The 22,734-nt window shown below is 35.0% G+C and overlaps 1 long non-coding RNA gene across 1 annotated transcript; it reads left to right on the plus strand.

The window, feature by feature from the left end:
- The first annotated feature begins 1,526 nt into the window (after positions 1–1,526).
- Positions 1,527–20,532, plus strand: LOC145280156 (uncharacterized). The gene is made up of 2 exons (XR_013868563.1): positions 1,527–1,934; positions 19,444–20,532. It is a non-coding gene; the product is annotated as an uncharacterized LOC145280156 (long non-coding RNA).
- Positions 20,533–22,734: the final 2,202 nt, after the last annotated feature.

A 22,734-nucleotide genomic window follows, 5' to 3' on the forward strand; every position in this document is an offset into this window, starting at 1 on the left:
AGCAACGTCGGTTAACGGGTCCTGCTAGTTTTTAATAAAAACGAGATTTTTTTTGTTTTTTTTTGTTTTTTACAATTATATTACAAACTTTATTTGAAGTTTTAAACAAATTTTTACATATATAAAAAATAGACTTTATAGATCTTTTATAATATAAAATTAAAAAATTTTTTTAACCTAAATATATGCTGAAAAATTGTCCCCAGGTTTTTAGGAAATGAGATTTTTCCAATCGACTTTTTTGGAAATGAGATTTAATTATGGGGGGGGGGGAATAAATAAATAAACGAGGTGTTTTTTTCTCCAATTTGAAATTTTGGTAAAATAATCAGAAAGCCGAAAATTTAAAAAAAGGCTAAATACAATTTTTAAAAAGAGCAAATTCGCTAAAGTTGGCCTTAAAAAAGCCGATCCGGCAACCTTACTGAGAGCGAGACATGTTTATTTAATTATAACTTACAATTAATTAGAACAATCAAACATTATTTGTCTAAGTATAACTCAATCCCAGAACTAACATATATTTTAGTATATATTAGCGTGGATGCCCGGTGTTGCCCGGGTGTTTGAAGGTGTATGTTGAGCAAAAAAAAAAAAAAAAAAAAAGTGGTAGTAGAAGGCAGGCTCGAACCCGTACTGCGAAGGAGGAAAAGAATGGGAGGAAAAAAACTGACGTCTTTGCGGTTACGACCACTGCCAAACCTGAAATGACTTGTGTTTAAATTAAGGCTACACAATCGAAAGGAGAGGATAACTTTAAAAAATATCGGCGAAAAAAGCGACTGCCCCTGTAGAACAGTGCCTAGTTGAAGGTGAAGATATTAATGTTTTTAGCCAATTTTTCGATATTTGTCGTATGACAATACTGATTTTGGTAAAACGCGTCGCCTTTGTCCGAAGTTTTGGCACAAATGCAAACATACCTACATACATACATTTATATATTGGTAACTGAAAATTTTCGCCCCAAACCGATGAAAAAGCTAGCCCTATCTCTGAATACCCTTTATGTAAAATTTCAAGTGTTTAGACCAGAAATTGTCTGAGTAATTTGGTAGAGACCGAAGAAGCGGCCAATTCTTTTTAAACTTTGATCCCTAACATTTATTGTTTTGGGCTCAAATCAAATTATTAAGCTAGATCCATGTCTAAGGAACCTACATCTAAAATTTCAAGTGTTTAGACCCAAAATTGTCGGAGGAGTTTGGTAGAGTTCTCAAAGGTCAAATCGTTGAACTTTGACTCCTTAACAGCCAAATTTCTGGCCGAAAACGGATTACAAAGATTTTTCCAAATCTCAGTACCCTGTATATCAAATTTCGAGTCTGTAGACTGAAAATTGACAGAATTATCTCGTAGGGAAATGCACACACACACACACACACACACACACACACACACACACACACACACATTTTCACTTTTATAGATATAATAGAATAGATATAGTAAAAAAACTTATGGAATCCAAACATTATTATCCAATCAGAGAAGAGCAATTTTTCAGCCCGTAAACACACAGACACACACACACACACACACACACAAATTACAGGGTGTTCGGGAGAAATTTGACATATTTATATTTGATTATTTTTTTCTGCAGTTTACATATATTAACCCATATTTCTCCTCATTTTACAGCTTGAACCCTTCTTCATCCATATACAAGATGTCAGAGAGGATAGATAACTGGAACCCACCTGAATCATGGAAGAGAATAACTTGCATCATGATGATTCGTGCCGGTCAGCAAAATAAGGATATCATGATTGCTGCCCAATGCTCCCTGAACACTGTAAAAACAATCAGACATGAACTAGAGACTTGCAATGGAGACTACGAGGCTGTAGCAAAAAGAAAGATCCATTTTGTATTTGATCAAAATCTCTAAATTTAAAAGCACAAAAAATCCCATCGAATATTGAATTTTGGTAAGTTTTGTTATTTTGTTTTCGTTACATCAAACTACGTCACCAGGTGTAAATGTTTGTTAGACCATGTTTTTATTTCGTCTTACATTTCAATTTTGGCTGATATATTTTTAAATTCATATGAAAAAATGTTATTTTATACAACAGGGGCGCATGCACACACACACACACACACACACACACACACACAAAAATGAAACTTTTTCTTTTGTTTTAGGAAAAATCGTGAAACAAAAATATTTTACTCAATTCCAATTTTTATTCCAACCAAAAAGACACGTTATTCGTCAGTTTAAAGTCTTCAGAATTTCATTTGGTTTGGAACGCTAAAATAATCAATCGAACAATAAAACAATTTCAAGAAAAAGAAAAAAAAAAAAGACAGTCTCCGTAAGAGCATCCCGGAAATTACCTTGAAATTGTTTCTATTGTTTGCTCACATATTCAGCGTCCTAAATTATCTAATTCACTAAACAAATAAAAAAAAAGAAGAAAAAGAAAATATAATTAGTGTAAAATACAGAAACGTCCAAATACGATGAAAAAAATTGCGCACTTGTGCATTTTTGTTTTTGAGGACAACTTTTGTGGCTTTCTTTAAGTTCCGTTACCCGGTGTTTACAAAGATTTTGCCCGTAGCTGTCGTCTGCAAATTGAAACGAGTTTTTCTTTTTTAAATTGTACTTTTTAAAAAATAAGTAGACGAACAGAAAAAAAAAAAAAAATTGATAACCCATTTGTAAATATCGGGTGACGGAACTCGAAAATAACTATTCTGTTTCATTTTTGAAGACTTTTACTTGGAATAAGGGGAGACAATGATATCAATATATTGGGTTGCACGATATATATTTTTTTTATTTAACTTTGTACCAGAAAAAAAAGATATTGATATTTTAGTCTTTAAGATTATTTTCCTGATTTTTTTGGAAAGTTTAATTAAAAAAAAAAAAAAAAATGACAGAATAATAATAAAAAAGAAAACAGACACTTCCCAATAATCACTGTTCAAAACTATTGTAAAAGAGTAATAAACCACTGTAAAAGAGTAATAAAAAATGCAAGAGAGCTATATGCCCAGTCTGTTAAATCCAAGGTAGCTGATCAACGGCTTGGTTCCCACCAGTTTTGGCAAATAACAAATAGGATCCTGAACAGAAGTATACGTTCTATCCCAACCATTATCAATGGACCAGAGGTTATCTCGTCAGCGTCAGACAAGGCCAAACTATTTGCAAAGAACTTTGCAGCTAATTCTACCCTATGCGACGAAGGCCATCAACTCCCCATATTTCCTCCTATAACACAGAACAAGCTAGGTAATATACAAATATCCGTGCATGAGGTCGCCAAGCTAATAAAAAACCTAGATTCCAGTAAAGCAACTGGCCCTGATGGCATCCCAATTATAGTGTTAAAAAAGCTTCAACCAGAACTTGCTCCCATACTTACGAAACTATTTAAGCGCTGCCTTAAGGAGAAGTGCTTTCCGACCCCCTGGAAGACCTCATCAGTTTGCCCTGTATTTAAGAATTCAGGTGATAAGTCATCTCCCTCTCAATACAGACCAATAAGTCTTCTCTGTGTTATGAGTAAGTTACTGGAATCAATATTAAATAGAGAAATAGTCAACCACCTCAGCAGAAACAACCTTCTTAGTGACACACAATATGGTTTCCGCTCTGCAAGATCTACCGCAGATGTGCTGACGGTTATATCCCACAGGGTTAGTGAATCTCTTGACAAAGGCTTCCTTTCTAGGGCAATTGCTCTTGACATATCAAAGGCCTTTGACAAAGTATGGCATAAGGGTCTACTTCACAAGATTTCCAGCTTCGGTATAACTGGAAATGTTTTCTCAATCATTAAATCATTTCTCTCCGATAGGCTCATAAGAGTAGTGGTAGATGGACAAAAATCGGAGGCCTGCAATATAAATGCTGGAGTCCCTCAGGGGTCAATCCTCGGCCCAACTCTCTTCCTGATCTACATCAATGACCTCCCTAAACACATACTTAAATCATTCGTTGACATCTATGCTGATGACACGACCATCTACGGCAACACATCAAAGGCTGTAAATGACGAAGTTCTCTCGGATTCTCTCTCCTCTGATCTCGAGCGCGTGGTTCAGTGGGGGAAGATGTGGCTAGTTACCTTTAATGCATCTAAAACCAAACTCCTATCCTTACATCATCAACGCTCTGATCCCCAGCTGGCATCAATTGTGATGGATGGCTCTCTTCTGGGTGAGGCACCGTGTTTTGACAAGCTTCTGGGTTTGACCTTTACTCCTGATCTGAAATGGAACACGTACATCAAGTCTGTTGCCAAGGTCGCAGGAAAGATGGTGGGATCTTTCTACCGCTCCAGAAGATATCTCACTACTGATGCAATTCTCTATCTTTATAAAAGCCAAGTACGGCCAAGGATGGAATACTGTTGCCATATCTGGGCAGGAGCTGCCAAAAACAGCCTATCATGCCTTGACAGAGTACAAAATAGACTTCGTGGTTTAGTGGGGGATGCCCTTTTCTCTACCCTGCAACCCCTCTCCCACAGAAGAGACGTTGCGAGCCTATCCTTGTTTTATCGTTATTTTCATGGCAGGTGCTCGTCTGAACTCCAATCCCTGGTCCCCCCTCGCCAAACTTTCACGAAAAACACCCGTCTAGCTGAATCCACTGTGAAAAATTTCCCCCACTCTATATCTGTGCCTAAATCAAAACGCGGATTTCATGAGCAAAGCTTCTTTCTTAGAACTGCACGCCTGTGGAACTCTGTTCCGTCTGCCTGCTTCCCTCCGGACTACAACTTGGATGTCTTCAAGTCTAATGTTAACAAATTCCTAATGAACCGCCCCCCTAATTAAACACTTCATAAAATCTCCTCACTAACGTGATGTACTTGCAATAACCCTTATCCCTGAGTGGCTTCTGGGCCTTGATAAGTGGTGATCACTGTGTAAAAAAAAAAAAAATGTTGGGGTTCCCATTTAAGGGAGACAAAAGTTTTGGAGGGTTTCTTTAGTGGGCAAGATACTATTGGGATGAACCGATTTTAGACAAATATTTTCAATGAAAAATATTTTTAGGTTTATATTTAAATGTGAAAAAAACGAGAGACATGTTATACGATAACCCCCTCCCCAAATAATGAGGCCAAAAGAATACATTCACAAGAGTTATTTGATATATGTTTAAAGTGGAAGTTTACAGCATTAGCAAACACATAGAGTGAGTGTAAATATTTTTAGATTCTCTGTAAAACAAGAGGAATTCTTTAGCTGAGATATCAAAGAAGTTAGAGTCGATATTTTAAGGGCTGTGAATTACAGTTTTGGAAATCAGAATCAAAATTTACAAATCAAACTCCACTCAATTATTATTCAAATTATATTTCATTAAAAATCATTGATAAAAGTAAATGTTCATTTGTTTTCACAGTAAAAAGTTTAGAAATATTGCATGAGTAAGTTTATACACATTCACAGATGATTAATAAAGTCAAGGAGTTGTGTGTTCACTAATGTTTACATGCAATTGTTGCATGATTTGATATATGATGACAGGCTCAAGGCTCAACAGAGTACCACTGAGTAACGCCAATTTGTGGACTTGGCTCAACTGGTTTATCGAAGGAAAATGTGGCTTTTTAAAGGATCAAGATTGCCACAAAAAAGTAATTTCAAATAAATTCAGAAAATCCTCTGATAGGTCCGAGTCTAAAGTAGCTGAGCAGTGGCTTGGTTCCCACCAGTTTTGGCAAATAGCAAACAGAATCCTGAACAGAAGCGTGTGCTCTATCCCAACTCTCATAAATGGACCTGAGGTAATCTCGTCAGCATCAGACAAAGCCAAACTCTTTGCCAAGAACTTTGCAGCTAATTCTAACCTTTGCAACCAAAGCTGCCAACCTCCAATATTTCCTCCTGTATCAGAAAACATGCTATGTGATATACAAATATCTGTACGTGATGTTGCCAAGCTTATGAAAAACCTTGATTCCAGTAAAGCAACCGGCCCTGGCGGTATTCCAATTATAGTACGGTATTCCAATTATAGTACTCAAAAGACTTCAACTAGAACTTGCGCCCATCCTTACAAAACTGTTTAAACGTTGTCTTAAGGAGAATTGCTTCCCGTCACCCTGGAAAATCTCATCAGTATGCCCCATATTTAAGAATTCAGGTGATCGCTCATCTCCCTCACAGTACAGGCCAATAAGTCTCCTATGCGTCATGAGTAAGTTGCTGGAATCTGTGTTAAGTAGAGAAGTAATCAACCATCTTAGCAAAAATAACCTTCTTAGTGACACGCAATATGGTTTTCGTTTTGCTAGATCTACAGCAGATGTGTTTACAGTTATATCTCATAGGATTAGTGAATCTCTCGACAAAGGCTTCCTTTCCAGGGCAATTGCTCTTGACATATCGAAGTCCTTCGATAAGGTATGACATAAGGTCCTACTTCAAAAGATTTCCAGCTACGGTATCACTGGAAATGTTTTCTCAATCATTAAATCATTTCTTTCCGATAGGTTCATAAGAGTAGTGGTTGATGAGCAGAAATCAGAAGCACACAGTATTAATGCTAGAGTCCCTCAGGGGTCCATCCTGCGCCCAACTCTCTTCCTGATCTATATTAATGATCTTCCAAATAACATCCTTACATCATTCGTAGGCATCTATGCTGATGACATTACTATCTATGATAGCACAACTAAGACCATAAATGACCAAGTTCTCTCTGATTCTCTCTCCTCTGATCTTGAGCAAGTGGTATAATGGGGAAAGAGGTAGCTTGTTAGTTTTAATGCATCTAAAACCAAGCTTTTATCTTTACATCATCAATTGAAATGAATGGCTCTCGTCTTGGGGAGGCCTCATGTTTTGACAAGCTTTTGGGATTGACCTTTACTCCTGATCTTAAATGGAACACATACATTAAATCCATTGCCAAGGCCGCTGGAAAAATGGTGGGATCCAGTAGATATCTCACTGCTGATGCAATTCTCTATCTATATAAGAGCCAGGTACGTCCAAGGATGGAGTACTGTTGCCACATCTGGGCAGGAGCTGCTAGAAAGGACTTATCCTGCCTTGATAGAGTTAAAAATAGACTTCATAGCCTTGTGGGGGATGTCCTTTTCTCTTCCCTGCAACCTCTTTCTCACAGAAGAGATGTTGCGAGTTTGTCTCTGCTTTATTGTTATTTTCATGGCAGTTGCTCGGCTGAGCTCCATTCTATGGTCCCCTCTCACTAAACTTTCACAAGAAACACCCGTCGAGCAGAAAACACTATCACTAGTTTCCCCCACTCTTTATCTGTGCCAAAACCTAGGTGTAGATTCCATGAGCAAAGCTTCTTTCTTAGAACTGCATTCCTATGGAATTGTCTTCCGTTTTTCTGCTTTCCAGCTGACTACAATATGGTTGTCTTCAAGTCTAATGTAAGCAAGTTTTTGATGAGCTGCTCCATATAAGTTAACAAATTTACTGAATCTCTATTACTAATGGGTACTATATTGTCCAATTTCTACTGTACACTCTTTAACCCTTATCCTCGAGTGCCCTCTTGGCCTTGATAAGTGGTGATACCTATGTAAAAAAAAAAAAAAATTGTTTTTATTAATTTGGGTAGATGCCTATGCAGATTTAGTTGTGCAGAAACGAATTAAAGCATTTAAATTTTATTTATTACAAATATTTAAATTTTGAAAAAGGAAAGTTTTTTTTTTATCATAAAAGATGAAAGACAAAATTGATATAACGCCTTCTCACCAACGCCGCACTTAAACTTGAACTGTAATTCTCAATGTCTATGCTCTCTCTTTGTTGTCAAAAACTCGACCCTGTCTACTCCAGTTCATTCTTCTCATAGCCATTATTAACCTCATTATGTAAATTAATGCCATATTAATGCCCTTCACAAGTGCATGATATAAAAAAACCTAGACGCTTCAAAAGCATGTGGACCCAATCTCATCCTGGCTGTACTATTAAAAAAATGCTCTGCTGAGGTTGCTTCAGTTCTCTTCAAACTTTTCAACAAGGCCTTAACAAATCTTGCTTTTCTGACTACTGGAAAACTGCTTCTGTGATACAAGTTTATAAGAATTCTGGTGAAAGAACTGATCCATTAAATTATCCCCCTTTTACTCTCTTCTCTCGTTTCACCAAAATATTTGAGTCCCTAATTAATCCACCTTTAGTCCATCACCTTACAGTTGATAAACTTCTGTCCGACCAACAATATGGATTTAGGTGTTTAGTTCTACTGCAGATATTCTAATTGTAATCTCTGAATGTATTTATCATGCACTGGATAAAGCAGGAGAAGATAGGGCAGTAGTTCTAGATATATCTAAGGCTTTTGACAGAATATGGCATGATGGTCTTCTCAGGAAAATTAGATCATATGGTATTACTAGATGAATACTTACTTGATTAAATCCTTCTTAAGAGAAGAATCCAGGTTGTCCTTGATGGATGTATGTCAAAACAATATGATATGAATGTGGGTTTACCTCAGGGGTTGATCCTTGAACTTTTATTGTTCCTAATATTCATAAATGACCTCCCTGATAAAATTGTTTCTTAGATGGGTTTATTTGCTGATGACACCACGCTCTATGGCAGGCATGAGGGCAAAAAGAATGAATGTGTATCCAAGGCAATGGCGGAAACACTAGAGGAAGACCTTCAGTCTGTAGTGGAATGGCAACAGAAATGGATAGTATCATTCAATGCTGCCAAGACTAAGCTTGTTTTCCTTCAATAATTACAAGAAACCTTCTCAACCACCTATGGCTAATGATATATTACCTGAAAGTACTTTGGTCAAACTCCTCAACTTAACGTTCACAGTGAACATGAGTTGGAACAGATACATCGAGGGCATTGCCATGACTGCTGTAAAGAAGGTGGGCTCTCTCTACTATGCTAGAAAGTTTCTTATGCCTGAAAGTATCCTGTACCTCTATAAAGTCATCATTCGCCCATGTATGGAGTATTGTTGTCACATTTGGGCTGGTGCATCTGCTACTAATCTCTCACTCCTGGACAGGGTTCAAAAGAAAGTCATCAACCCAATAGGTCCCAAACTGTCAGTTAGGCTTCAGCCACTGTTCCATTGACGAAATATTGCATCCTTCTACAAGTACTTTAATGGTATATGCTCTGACGAACTACAAGTCTCCTCGATGTAATACTACCTCATCGATGTAAAAACCCCAGACAAACCTAACAAGCAGTAAAATCTCATCCTTATACAAAAGAGATCCCCAGATTCCAAGAAGCCTTCTACTCTAACAGTTTCTTCCCCAGAACCACTAGACTTTGGAACTTCCTTCCATTTCACCCAAGATTATTGTAGGCAGTCTATCATATTGTGATTAGTGGTTTCTGAGCAACTACTATCAGAAACATTTTCTATTGATACCGACCTTTACCTGTTCAGATGTTTGCTTTCTCATGACGAGCTACTGGTAGCAATAAATAGTATACAAGCTTTTGGAAAGGGGTGCAAATTCTTTAGATAATGAGGGATTCCATCAACTGGTCACTTGGCCTATCCTGTATTTGCTTGTACACCTGTTGGTAAACTGCCCAAACTTCATCTTCCACTTGGTACTGCCCCTATGCATCTTGTAGATTAGGCTGACCATGGAATGAATACGTATACGAATGTTGTTGTATGTAGTGTTGGATGATGCCATAGATGTTGAAATGCTGTCTTTTAGCATAATGTTATACCAATAAACTGCTTCTGGTATGGAACATTGTTTCCTAGTCACAATGGTTTGTAGGCACACTGTAATTGGAGCTGCAAATTCCAATCTTGCAGGAACTGTCAAACCTGTTGGCTGGTAAATGCGGTGCAATTGTCTGTTAGTATTTCAATTTGTGCATACAATGCTTTGTGAATTTTATAGAGACCACAATTTTGCAAGTACAAAGGACCGCAATCAATGAGTGTGAGATAGCAGTCATGTTATGATGAATGATGTCAGCATTCAACCTGTTCCAATTGTCCCCACATCAAGCCTCCCCTTACAACTGTGTACAGGTGCAGGGTCAATCGGCTGGCACACCTCATATTTAAACTGCCATCCGTACATTGGGTCCTTTTGTTTGGCAAAGCATAATGTGCATTTTATTGTGAGGTGTCCACTCTGATGATGAATGTGTGCAATTCATTTAATGTTCAAGCAATGTCCAGCAGCAGCACAGGTGTGTTGAGTTGGTTAAACTTTGGCTTTTACTTTACTGAGCCACCAATGTCATACACTTGCTAGCTTTATCATCACCTGACTTGACTAGAACTACATCTACTATTAGCCCATATTCTTTAATCACATCTAAAAGCGTGCTGAACTGTGTTCATAACATCTACTGTCTATTGGAAAACACAAGCTTAATATCTTCTGATATGTAGTACCTTTGGCTTCCACTGAAATGCCAGGTTAACTAATCCCTCGGCCTCTAACATAATCCTAGTGACAAGTGAGCTTGTTTTTCTCTAAACTGTAAAATCTCTTCCGTTTACACACGAATCACCTTGTACATGGTTGTCTTGATGTATCCTGTTCAGCATTTCCTTCAGCATACTCCAGAGTCATTGGTTATTCCAGCCAGTTGTAACTTTGTTGGCATGATGTTTGACGAAAGCTGTATCGAAGCTATCCACAAACTGGAAAATGACCAACCGGTCTTCCCCGCACTGAAAAGATTGTTCAACATGTCATGACTGGTGGAGATTTCAGAGTATGTCCTCCATGTGAACGTCATAGTCTACTGCCATTAATTTGAATGTACAAATCGAGCATCCGTGTTCTTTCTTGAAGCCATTTCGGTGACACAAACCGGTTCACATTTTGCCAAGTGTTCCTTCACTAGATCTGCAAATATAAAATGTAAATTTTACTAAAATGTTTTATGATGTGGATCGTTGTGTTGGCATATTCTGGGAGATTACTCAGTCTATAATGGTTAGCATTATCAGTGTAACTATCAGGCCAAAGCCAAGTTGCATGAGGAAATAGTTTCACCCTGGTACTTGTACACTTTAATCAAGACATTCAAAAATGAAACTATCGAAAAAAGGTTATATTGTACGTATCTGTTTTGGACTAAAGATTTCCAAAAAAAATTTAATTTAATTTGATCGAGTAGTTTTGTTTTACAGCGAAAAAAACACGTTGAAGGGTAAGGAAACTTGGTTGTGCAGACCAAGCTTTACTCAACTTAAACCCAAGGTACAGCCTGCAATACAAAAGAACATAACGCTCTTGAGACATATTGTAAAGACAGTGACATATGAACAATGTACATATACAACAATAAATAAATAGTGAGGTAAAGTAAGTAATGAAAGCGAGACACCCATATGTCTGCACCGATGCTGAGCTTGTTTCCCGCCAGTCTCCAAAACATAAACAAATATGAAAACGCTCGCTAGCGAGGTATGAAAATGTCACAGTAACAACAAAGTTAACCTACAAAACCAATATAACACAGCCATTATGGAATTTGTTGAACATTAGATAGCTCCATGTAAAGCGCCGACACTCCCTCCCCGTCTTTATTACTTGCTTTTCTTCATAAAAATCGAACCTTTGCTCTGTATCATAACAAAATTGTTTTTTCGCTGTAAAAAAAAAAAAAAACTACTTGATGAAATTAAGTGAAATTTGTTTTCGGAGAACTTCGTTCCATAATGGATATGTGAAATATAACCTTTTTCGATATTTTTATTTTTTAATGTCGTGATTAAACTGTACAAGTACTTCCCTTCAAAATCACTATCTAAAAAGGCTACAGTAATTTGTGTACCTTAAGCTAGGCTGTCGTCAGGTTTAACATCTGAGCCTTTACACCACCAACTTCTGTACACACATCTGCATTTGCCATAAAAGTGTCAGCAAAGTCATTGAGACTTATCACAAGTTCGCTATAATGAACTGCACACCAGGTTTACTATACTCACATTGTTTACACGAATAAGTCCCCAACATAGCTGAATTACAAAAGTACACCAACATTCCCAGCCATTTCTTGAGATGAGTTCAAAGTTCCACCCACATACAAATAGGAATCATCTGTTATAGATTCAGAGGCCAGAGTCACATGGCCAAAGACTTTATGGACAAGATGTATTCTTCATATGTAAAGCTGAAATATCCTGTAGCGAAAAAGAAAAAAAATTGTTAGAACTCTTTCTTACTAAAGCTGAACTTTGTAGCAACTTGAACCATAATTATCACTGCTTATGCTCTCTCCACTGTCAAAAACTCGACTCTGTCCATTCCAATTCATCATTCTCATAGCTACTATTCTCTGCATATGCAAATTAATATCATATATATATATATATATATATATATATATATATATATATAAAGGTAAGAATGTGTGTGTGTGTGTGTGTGAGGACATTTCTCAATCTAGATACTTAATGAATTTTGGATCTACAGACTTAAAATTTCGGATATATGATATTCAAACAAATGGAAAATTTTTAAGCGGTTTTTATTCAGAAAAAAAGTCTGCTAAGTGGTCAAAATTAGCATGGTAGGGGGGGGGGTCGTCAGATTTTTATCTGTTTGTCAACTGTTTCATGACGGAACATGCACGGTCCAGGAAGATGACAACTTCTTCATGTTAAGAATAAGTAAATTTGAAAACACATTTAAAGATTCTGTCAAGCTGGTCTAATGGTTATCGTACTGGACTTACTGTTTTTAGGTTTTGATTTCAATCTCAGCTCGAATATTATTTTTTACTTACAAGAAGTAAACTGTTTAGAAAAAAATATAATACTCACATGTATATGTATCAACTTCTTTCCGTTTTTTACTTCATTTTTTAAGAGAATTGAACATTACATTTAATACCTAAAGTATATCTGTTTATTATAAATAAGAAATTTACAATAATTAAAATATAATATTTATGCATATTTTATGACCAGGTAATGCTGACTGGCCTGCTACTATATATATAAATAGTCTATCTATCTTTTTTACTATCTACAAACTAGTTTTCTTTTTTACTTTTTTAATCCTGTTACTTGATAGGGTAAACAGAGGCGCTGAATTCCATTATCTTCATATTTTTTAAAGGCATACATTTTCATATAATCACAACGTTCAGTCATTTCTGAATTTTCTTGAAAAAAACATCATGTTCATATAATTACATACAAAATGAATGGCTGATCCATAAACAAACATTTTGCCCTCTCCCTTCACTTGAAAATTCACAAGAATCTAGGAATCAACCAATTTTAATGACAATTTCAGTTTTTATTAATTAACAAACACAAAATCTAATGAACTTGTTATTTAAAAATCTCTTCAAATGTATTATTTCGTGTAAGCAAAAAACACCTTCACTGTAGTTTTAAGTAGGGTAACCTGAGGCAATTCCATACTATACTTTTTGCTTTGTTAAATTTGGATACCTTGCTAATGCATATCAACACTTGATATAGATAAAACATATTACAACAACTTTAGTTAAGAACAAATAAAATCAGAAAAGTAAGAAAGTTGATTTAAAAAAAATCATTGAGTACATATAAAGTTTGGGTAATTCTGTACTTTCTGTTTGACACTCACGGATTGGAAACATCAGCAAATCAAGATAGAAATAATGACAATCGATAAACTGAGCATTTATTTAACTGCATAGAATAGAAAAAGAAAGGCACATAGAAACTGTTCAACTGTTAATTGCCTCTGACAAAAGATGAACTGCACAAGCCTTAGTTCATAGCAAAAGAGAAATTTTCAAAAATGTTTCTTCTGGTTTTGACAACAACTCCTTCAGAGTAATTGCTGTTTCTTTTTAGCTCGTTGATGTAAGAATCTGGCTGTGAGGTGTCAACATCTAACTGTCCAGCACATATTTTTTTCCTCTTCATAATGGTATTCTGTGTCTTTCTTCACATCCCTGGACCTCATCCTCAAGAACCTGTCCTCCTTTTTTTGCTGCTTTCTCTTCTTCACCTTTTTGAAGTTGGTGCAGACATTCAGCTGAGGTCAGGCTTTATTCATACTGCCTTTTGATGGCCCTTTATCTGTTGGCATCATTTTTTTCTTTCAGGCCTAGTCAGCATGGGTGTCAACTTTCTCATGAATAAATCCTTTATAATCTTATTCATTGGACTTGTATACGTTTCAAAACACAAGGGTGGGTCATCTGTTGATGTAGAAGGTACAGGTTCTGATGAGGAAGGCACATCTACACTTGATGTTGAAGGCACTGACATCTGATATCTGGCTGGATGCAGTCTGATACTAGTGGGAGTATAAGTTGATTAAACAATTCTGCAAAGGCATACACAGAGGGTGGTATCTGTGTGGAATCCTATGGACCCCACACCTTTTGAACTCTGTTGCTGAGAAGCAAGTTGACTACCATAACGACTTGAGGGAACTTGGAAAAAGTTCCTTATACCCAGATTTAGCTGCACAAACCAAACAATAATGTATATATTTATTTATTTATTTATTTACGGACTGTTGTCCTCATTTTTATAGATTCAGCCAACTATTTCTCCAGCCTTCGTCAAGTGGTTATGCTGAATCTCTTAACTGTATCTTCAGTAATTGCTGCCTTCCATAGTTGTTCTCTCACCACGTTTTAGTCAACTAAACCGGCTTTGGGTAGGATTGAAACCTCTATCTTCAGACAATGCTCATCTGGAATCCTAGAGATTCACCATCTCTATCCACTGTGCCACAGGTCCTGAAGGGCAGTCAAAGTTGGATTTTTTGGTTTTATAAATTCAAGTTTTCTATTATCTAATCTTCCATTGTTGGGTCAGTACCGAATGGAATATTCTTTAATTATTGGAATTCTTTGAGATAAGTAATTTGTATATTTTATTTATTTATTTATTTGCGTTGTGATGTTTAATGGCTTCTTTTACTGACATGCCCATCAAATATGAGAAACTGGTCTTTCAGAGGCAGAAATGGGATGAACATTTTAGAAAACAAATCATGGAAGCAATCCAACTTTTGTCAGATGCATTATATTGAACGCCTTCTGGATCGTTGCCTTTCGATTTGACATGCAAAGATTTTGTACCATATAGAATATATGGTAGACGTATCACTCCATCACTGTGTACACACTTTTGCACAGTGATGGTCTCCCAGCCAGATACACCAATGATTCTAAAGAGATTTTAGATCCTCTTCTCCACAATGACTTTTATTCTCTTTGGGTGAAGAGGAAACCCACTCTTGATCCATCATGTTGTTTTCTTCCAAAGTTGTCTTCAACACGTTAAAGCATTCCTGAAAGATTACTTTTGTTGCTGAAGACTTGATCCTGGTCATTTTTATTTGTTCTGCTTTTCTTGTTGTCAGCACTTTGTGCTGATTCAGAAACTCATCCAGTCAATCTGGTCCTAGGAGACTGTTGACAAAGGGTTGTCCACTCTGATGGTTTTCATGAACTCAGCAACCTCTGCTTAGGTTTCTATATGAGTCATGTCGAAATCCTATTTGAATACCAGCTTTAAGCAGGTTGCAAATTCTTTCTCCTGCTCTCCAGTCAGAGCTGTGTTACTTCCTGCACCTATTAAACAATCAATAAAGAGTAGACTTATAGACTATGCAAAAAAAGTTTCCAGATGCACACACACAATCTTTCATGGTATCACAAAGAATAGCAAAAAAGTGAAAAAATTAAATTAAAAAAAGCCTGATGAAACTATTAGGAATACTGATGTGATACTATAAAGTTGACCTGAGTCACTAAGTTCTGAGGGGGAAGCAATAGACAAAGGAATAGGAAGTGTCTTTCAATAAACAAAGAAATGGGAAGTAGCAAACAATGAATCTGTAGGTATTTTTAGATTGAGCCTTTTAGATTTGACAATGACAATAGAAACCCACTGAACAGATAAAACAGGGAAGGCAGCTTCCGGTAGCCAGGGTGGGGGGATTTCAGGTACCCACACAGAGAAGACAGTTAGTTGACAACTAGATGCCGTTCATAGCAGATGGGAGCTGATAGTGACAACAGTTGGACAGTTTTTAGAGTTGACTGCAAAACAAATAGAGACGAATTGCGACTGACAGATGAACGTAACATCAATAGAACGGGGAGAAGACACGCACACACTCAAGTCCAACTGTCAAATATATGTGAAACATTGGCGTTTGTGTTTTTCGTGTTTGTTTTATTTTAATATTTCTACTTTGTGAACCCACACGTGTTCCCACTGTCAATCGCCAGCGAGAAACTGACGATCTAGCCATAAGAAGAATAGTTGAATGAACAATCCATGGCACACAACATTGGGGGTCGGCGATGTGTTGGGGCCACACATTTAGTGTCACACTAATAAGTTGGCTTTAACATGTTTTCAGAAACTCACAGGAAACGTTAATTTCCTACACAAGTTAAACAAAAAGGATTAGCCTTGGAGCAATAAAAACAACTAATAAAATAGGAGAATAATATTTTATTTTGCTCACCCATCTTTGGTAGCGTTTTTTCACATGATTCCTGACGGTTTGCTATTTCAGTTTGTAGAGCTTAGCAGCCTTCTTGTAACCCATTGTTTCATTACGAACAAGACATAGCTTTTTCTATGCCTTCTGAGCTGTACTTGGCAGTCATCCTTGTGTAGTACCTCACCACTTTGTTGTTGTAACATAAAAGAACAAAGAAAAAATTATTTAAGTTTGAAAGGTTCATTCAATTTTAGCTTTCTGCAATTAAAACATTCAAGCATAATATTATGATGGCATGGGGCAATTAAATACTCTTTGGTTATGGAATTGCCCCAATGAAAAAATATAGAATAATGACAAATTCACTCATAGAAAATAGTAGGAGAGGCTAAAATGTGTAGAAAAAAAGCCCGTTTCATGTTAAACATCTATTAGTTTCTGTGCTGGAATCCTTTGTAAAATTCCATACCATAGAGCTATAGAATTTCCCCAAGAATATGTTCATTTGACAAAGCATAAATCCGACATCAGGACATTCGTAGACTCTTTTTAGCTGTCTTTCATAATTTTCGTACATAACTCTAACCAACTTCGAACAATAGAGAGACCATTAATACAAGTATAAGGATGACTGAAAAGTGAAATTGTTGTGCTTACATTAGTATGATTCTGGATTGTGTTGCTTAATCAATTGATACTCACCATAGACAGCAGAGGCAGCTCAAGTACTTTAAGGGGAAGTCACCAACAAACTTATCTTCTTTTTGAGAAGAGTTCTCTAAAGTATTGAATTACTGCCTTTTAAATGAACAGCTTTTCAGTTTAGAGGACATGGAATTGCCTCAAGTATAGAATTGTTCTAGGTTGCCCTACTAAAATAACACATGAATTTAATTTTGCCTTTTTACAAAAATATAGCATCATAGATGTTAAATAATTTTTAAAAATATTTCCTATATACTACGAAAAAATTCAGTTTGTGTTAATAAAATCAATATTATTTTAAAAAAATGATTTCCTCAGTAAAGATATTATCATTGAATTAAGCATAGTCTATTCAATATTTTCATAAAAAAATTGCAAAAAAAGTTTTTGGGAAATTTTAAATAATAAGTTTGTGTATTTGTTTTGCTTTTACCAAAAGTTATGCGAAACTTACATTTTCAGAGAATTTTTTTGAAAAAGTTTAACAACTTCTGGAATTGTCTCCCCTTGTTCCCAATGGAAATCTTCAAAAATGAAAAACAAAAAAAATGTCTTTATAATTTGAATACACAAGTGCAAAAAATTGTGTATATCCAATGAATATTTTTTTATCTTTTTTATTTAAATATTAGGAAATAAGGAACTATTTCTGGTTATAGTCAAAATTGTTCTATCTTTTTGAATTCCACTTTTTGCTGAGTTCAGACATTGCTGGGAATACCATAAAAAGGCCCCTTCTGATTAATGGTTACATAATGTTTTTCATTTTCTTATAGGCTTAAAATGACTAATTTTTGTATGATAAGTGTGCCACACACGGGCTTTAAGTCTATTTTTAAGAAAAGCAGTTCATAAATCATATAAGCAAATATATGTTCGTATCATAAGAACAGTATTTCGAAATAAGATTTTTAAAAGGAGATTTTTATCCTCACTCAATATGGTAATTAAAATTCATGCCTGTTGCATGTAAAATCATCACGGGTGTTTTAACAACTAACACAGACAGAATCTCCTCGACACGTGTTGAGCGGAAGAAATTGAAGAGATAACTGATTGGATTTGGGCCAGCAAATCTTTATATACAGGCTTTCTTGAACGTTCCAGCCTGTTTACTGTATCCATATGTTAAGGAGCATGACATAGTTCCTTTCTTTTATATATGTGGTGATTACATCATGTCATCTACCTACACGTTCTTCATATGCATGAGTATATCAAAGCAGTGATCACTGTAAAATATTCCTGCTGAGCATTTATTCTGATCAGGCATAGTGGTTGCTACACAGTTTATTTCTAAAAAATGTCAAATATTTGCATCACCCCACCCTTTCACTTAATTCTGGTTCAAAAGGTGAGTATTTTAAAAAGTAAAAAAAATGTGATTCTTTTAGGTGATTACAAAAAGCCTAAAAAAGAATTATTTGAAAATTGAGGATTAGTTTTGCATATATATTTAGTTTAAAATGACCCCCTATTTTATTTATTTTTTAACAATGATTATCATATGGCAATTTTAAATGCGTGAAGCTAAATCATTCGGTTAACTTGATGAGTATGGATGATGTCTGTGGATTGGGGAGAATGTGCCAGGAGAATGTTTGGAATCTAATAATAAAAATATTTGCAATTATTTACAATTTCTTTAAAAGAAAACTTCATTTATCGAACAACTCCCTGATGTTGTGTGTAGATTATTTTAACATGTGAAAAAACACTGCACTGAATGTAGTGCAAATAATCTCCCAATAAAATCTCATGCAAAGCCTTTCAATTTACTAATGAAATTTTGGCATGTTAAAATATAATACTTGATTAACAGATATAATTCATATTTTTTTAACTCATTAATAATAATTCCTGAGCAATTCTTGTTGAATATTCATCAATATCTTCTAGTGTTTAGAATTGATCATAGTTCTTTGTTGATTGATTTCAGTCATATTATTATTAATAAATATATGGTTAAATGTATTTTTTTAATTCCATATATATATATATATATATATATATATATATATATATATATATATAGTATAGTACTGAGAATACTTAATAGTTACGGAACAACTTTTATAATTCTGTTTGCTGGGAAAGTTTTCAATCAGTTGATTGTTCTTTTACTAAATTACACCGAAAATATTATGATTTTAATTTTTAATTGGGTTAAATTTTGGACTCCTAATAAAGATTTTATTTAGTTATTGGACTATTACATTCAATGTTATACCATAGTAAGGTCGAAAGGGAAAATTATTTGGAAAAAATCGGGGATCTTGACCAATTGAATTGTAAATAATATAATTTTAATTAATTTTTTTTACAGATGTTCCTGCTCAAAAATATTTAATGAATTTGGATGAATCATCGTTTCCTTTGAAATTTACTGTGGATTTTCTAATGTTGAATAAAAAAAGTGAAATTTATTGTAAAAATGATTTTTTCTGGATTATGTAATTTAAGAAAGGATTCTTAAATAATGAAAAATGTCACACTTGCTGAATGCAAGGATTTTTAACACAAACTTAAATTTTTGTTGGACTTTGTTTTTCAGGAATGTCTACTTTAAATTGATACATGAAGTTAAACTTAAGAAAGAAATTATGATAATCTGTTTATAAACATCTTTGTTTCCTATGACTATTTCTATGAAGTTGTATTGTTGAATGTGAATCGCAAAATTATGATTATATTCAATTAAAGTAACATTAAATCAATTAATTTTAAGTTGAAATAAAGATGTAAAAAATCATAGCAGAAAATGAATACTTTATAACAAATGGGATTAATCAATTTCAAGAAATTTCAAACAGAACAAAATAATGGAAACATACAAAACAGAAGCCATATGCTTGCAATGCGTGTGATTATTCTGGTTCTCATAATTTAATCAAACATATTTGAACACACTCTGGTGCTGGCTGCCATCTCAAATTTAGACTGCTATCCATAAAACTTGTCTCGTTTAAATTAACACATTTTATAATTGTTTCTTCTTTGAAAGCAATTTGTCAATTAATAGAAGACCTGAGGTTCATATATCAAAAACACCAACAGTAGATCCTGACTATTAAAGAAAGCAGTTTTAAAGTTAAAATATTTTTGAATAGAAGAATATTCATTCATGAGAAAAACATTTGAGTTGATTAAAATTCTTTTGGCGTCTTGTCATACGAACATATTGTAGAAGATTTAATTTTGATGTACATTGCCTATCATTGTGAATTGTACCGCTGTCTTCCTTTCGTCTATTCAGATCTTTTGTTGATGAATTTGACAAAACATTTTCTAGTCAACAATGAATTTTATCTCTAATTACTCTTATTCAGTGGAACACTAGCTCGAATGCTTGTCACAAATGTATGCACTTAATGTATATATATTTGCATATGATTAATGAATTCAGAAAATTTTTCTTGAGATTCCATTTCTAATTTATAAAAATCTGAAAAACGTGTGAACGATTCATAATTCATACAGTTTCTTACATAAACTACAGATAATCAAAAATTGTACTGCAAAATCTTAAATATTCCTCAAAATGAGCTATAAGTCTGGTACTGACAGAGATTGCTATTCTTGTAATTTATGTGGTTCTTATTTTAAAAGTAAACACTATGTTGCTATTCATATGCGAACACATACTGGCGAGAAACCGTATACTTGTGAAATATGTGGCTCTTCATTTACAAGGAAACATAATATGTTGCAACACATGCGAATACATACCAATGAGAAACCATATTCTTGTGAAGTATGTGGCTCTTCTTTTACAGAGAAACAAAGTATGTTGGCGCACATGCGGACACATACTGGAGAAAAACCATATTCTTGTAAAGTGTGTGGTTCTTCTTTTACAAGGAAACAAAATCTGGTGACACATATGCGAACACACACTGGAGAGAAACCACATTCCTGTGAAGTATGTGGCTTTTCTTTTTCACACAAACAAAGTATGCTAGCACATATGCAAATGCATACTGGACAGAAACCATATTCCTGTGAAGTATGTGGCTCTTCTTTTAATCAGAAACACAATATGTTGCAACACATGCGAACACATACTGGAGAGAAACCACATTCTTGTGAAATATGTGGTTCTTCTTTTACACAGAAACACCACATGTTGGAGCATATGCGAACACATACTGGAGAAAAACCATATTCTTGTAAAGTATGTGACTCATCTTTTACACAAAAACAACATATGCTGCAACATATGCGAAAACATACTGGAGAGAAACCTTATTCTTGTGAAGTATGTGACTCTTGCTTTACGAGGAGACATAATATGCTGCAACATATGCGGACACATATTGGAGAAGAGAAATTTAATGTCTACTGACACCATCGTCGAGTGTTTATGCTTCTCTATACAGGAGTTTGCCAGAAGATACTTTTCCCTACAAGTAAACTCTGACTATTCAAATTTACATAATATTCACAGCACAAATAGGATCTCCTCTGTATAACCAACATACATTGGTTTTTATGAAGAATGCTGCTCCTTTTACAAGTTATGTTCCCTCAAGTAACTGCACGAGGCTGGACACCCGATCAGACTAGATACATTATTGTCCTGGAATCCTGGAAGACCAAGAGGTATAAAAGTAATATGTACTTTACGGTATTTAAATGGTCGATTTGAGATAAGTAATATTTCAACGGTTTTACTAACTCAGTGTTGTAGATGTAAATGAGAACTCTAATAAAATATTTGAATATTTATGTATCTCATATAGAGATAAAATGTTAGACCCAGGATATGAGCCCTTGATTTCTAAGAACTTCAACCAAAGAAAAATGAAGGAAACCATATTATCAAAGGTGGTTGTTTACACAAAAATAACATAGGCTGCAACATATGCAAACACATATTGAAGAGAAAGCATTATTGTAAAGTATGTTGCTCTTGCTTTAAAAGGAAATATAATGTTGCAACATATACGATTACATACTGGTGAATTATGTTCTCTACTTCTTTACTAACATAGCGTTTGGAAGATAAAATAAAACATTCGAATATCTATGTATCTCATAGAGTTCAAGTATTGGCACATGTAGGGGGTCCTTAGATATTTTAGAACTTCGATTGAATGCAAACGATGCAACTTAAAAAACATATTTTTGTAATGTATCTCTCATTCTTCTTATAAATGAGACTTCCAGCGAGGCATATTTCAAGGTGATAGCCTATCACCACTACTATTCTGCCTTGCAATCGATCCACTCAGCAAGCTTCTAAAAAAATGTGATGCTGGGTACAATCTCAATAGAGTCAGAAAAAAAGATGAAAGTAAAAGAGTGAATCATTTACTTTTCATGGACGATCTAAAACTATGCAGAGACAGAAAAACACCTTGTCTCCCTGATAGAAATTGTGAAAACGTTCTCAGAGGATATCTGCATGGAGTTTGGATTTGACAAATGTGCCAAATGCACAATAAAAAAGGGGGAAAAACAACATCCGAACATCTTCAGATCAAGGACAGTCTCATTGAAGATTTGAAAGAGGATTCCACATACAAATACCTCGGCATTGAGGAAAACATAAATGTGGAACACGAAAAAATGAGACATAGAGGAGAACAAGAATATACAGTACGTCTGAAAAAGA

Source organism: Euprymna scolopes, chromosome 7 (genome assembly GCF_053919585.1).
Source record: "Euprymna scolopes isolate OS-2025 chromosome 7, ASM5391958v1, whole genome shotgun sequence".
Taxonomy (NCBI): Eukaryota; Metazoa; Mollusca; class Cephalopoda; order Sepiida; family Sepiolidae; genus Euprymna; species Euprymna scolopes.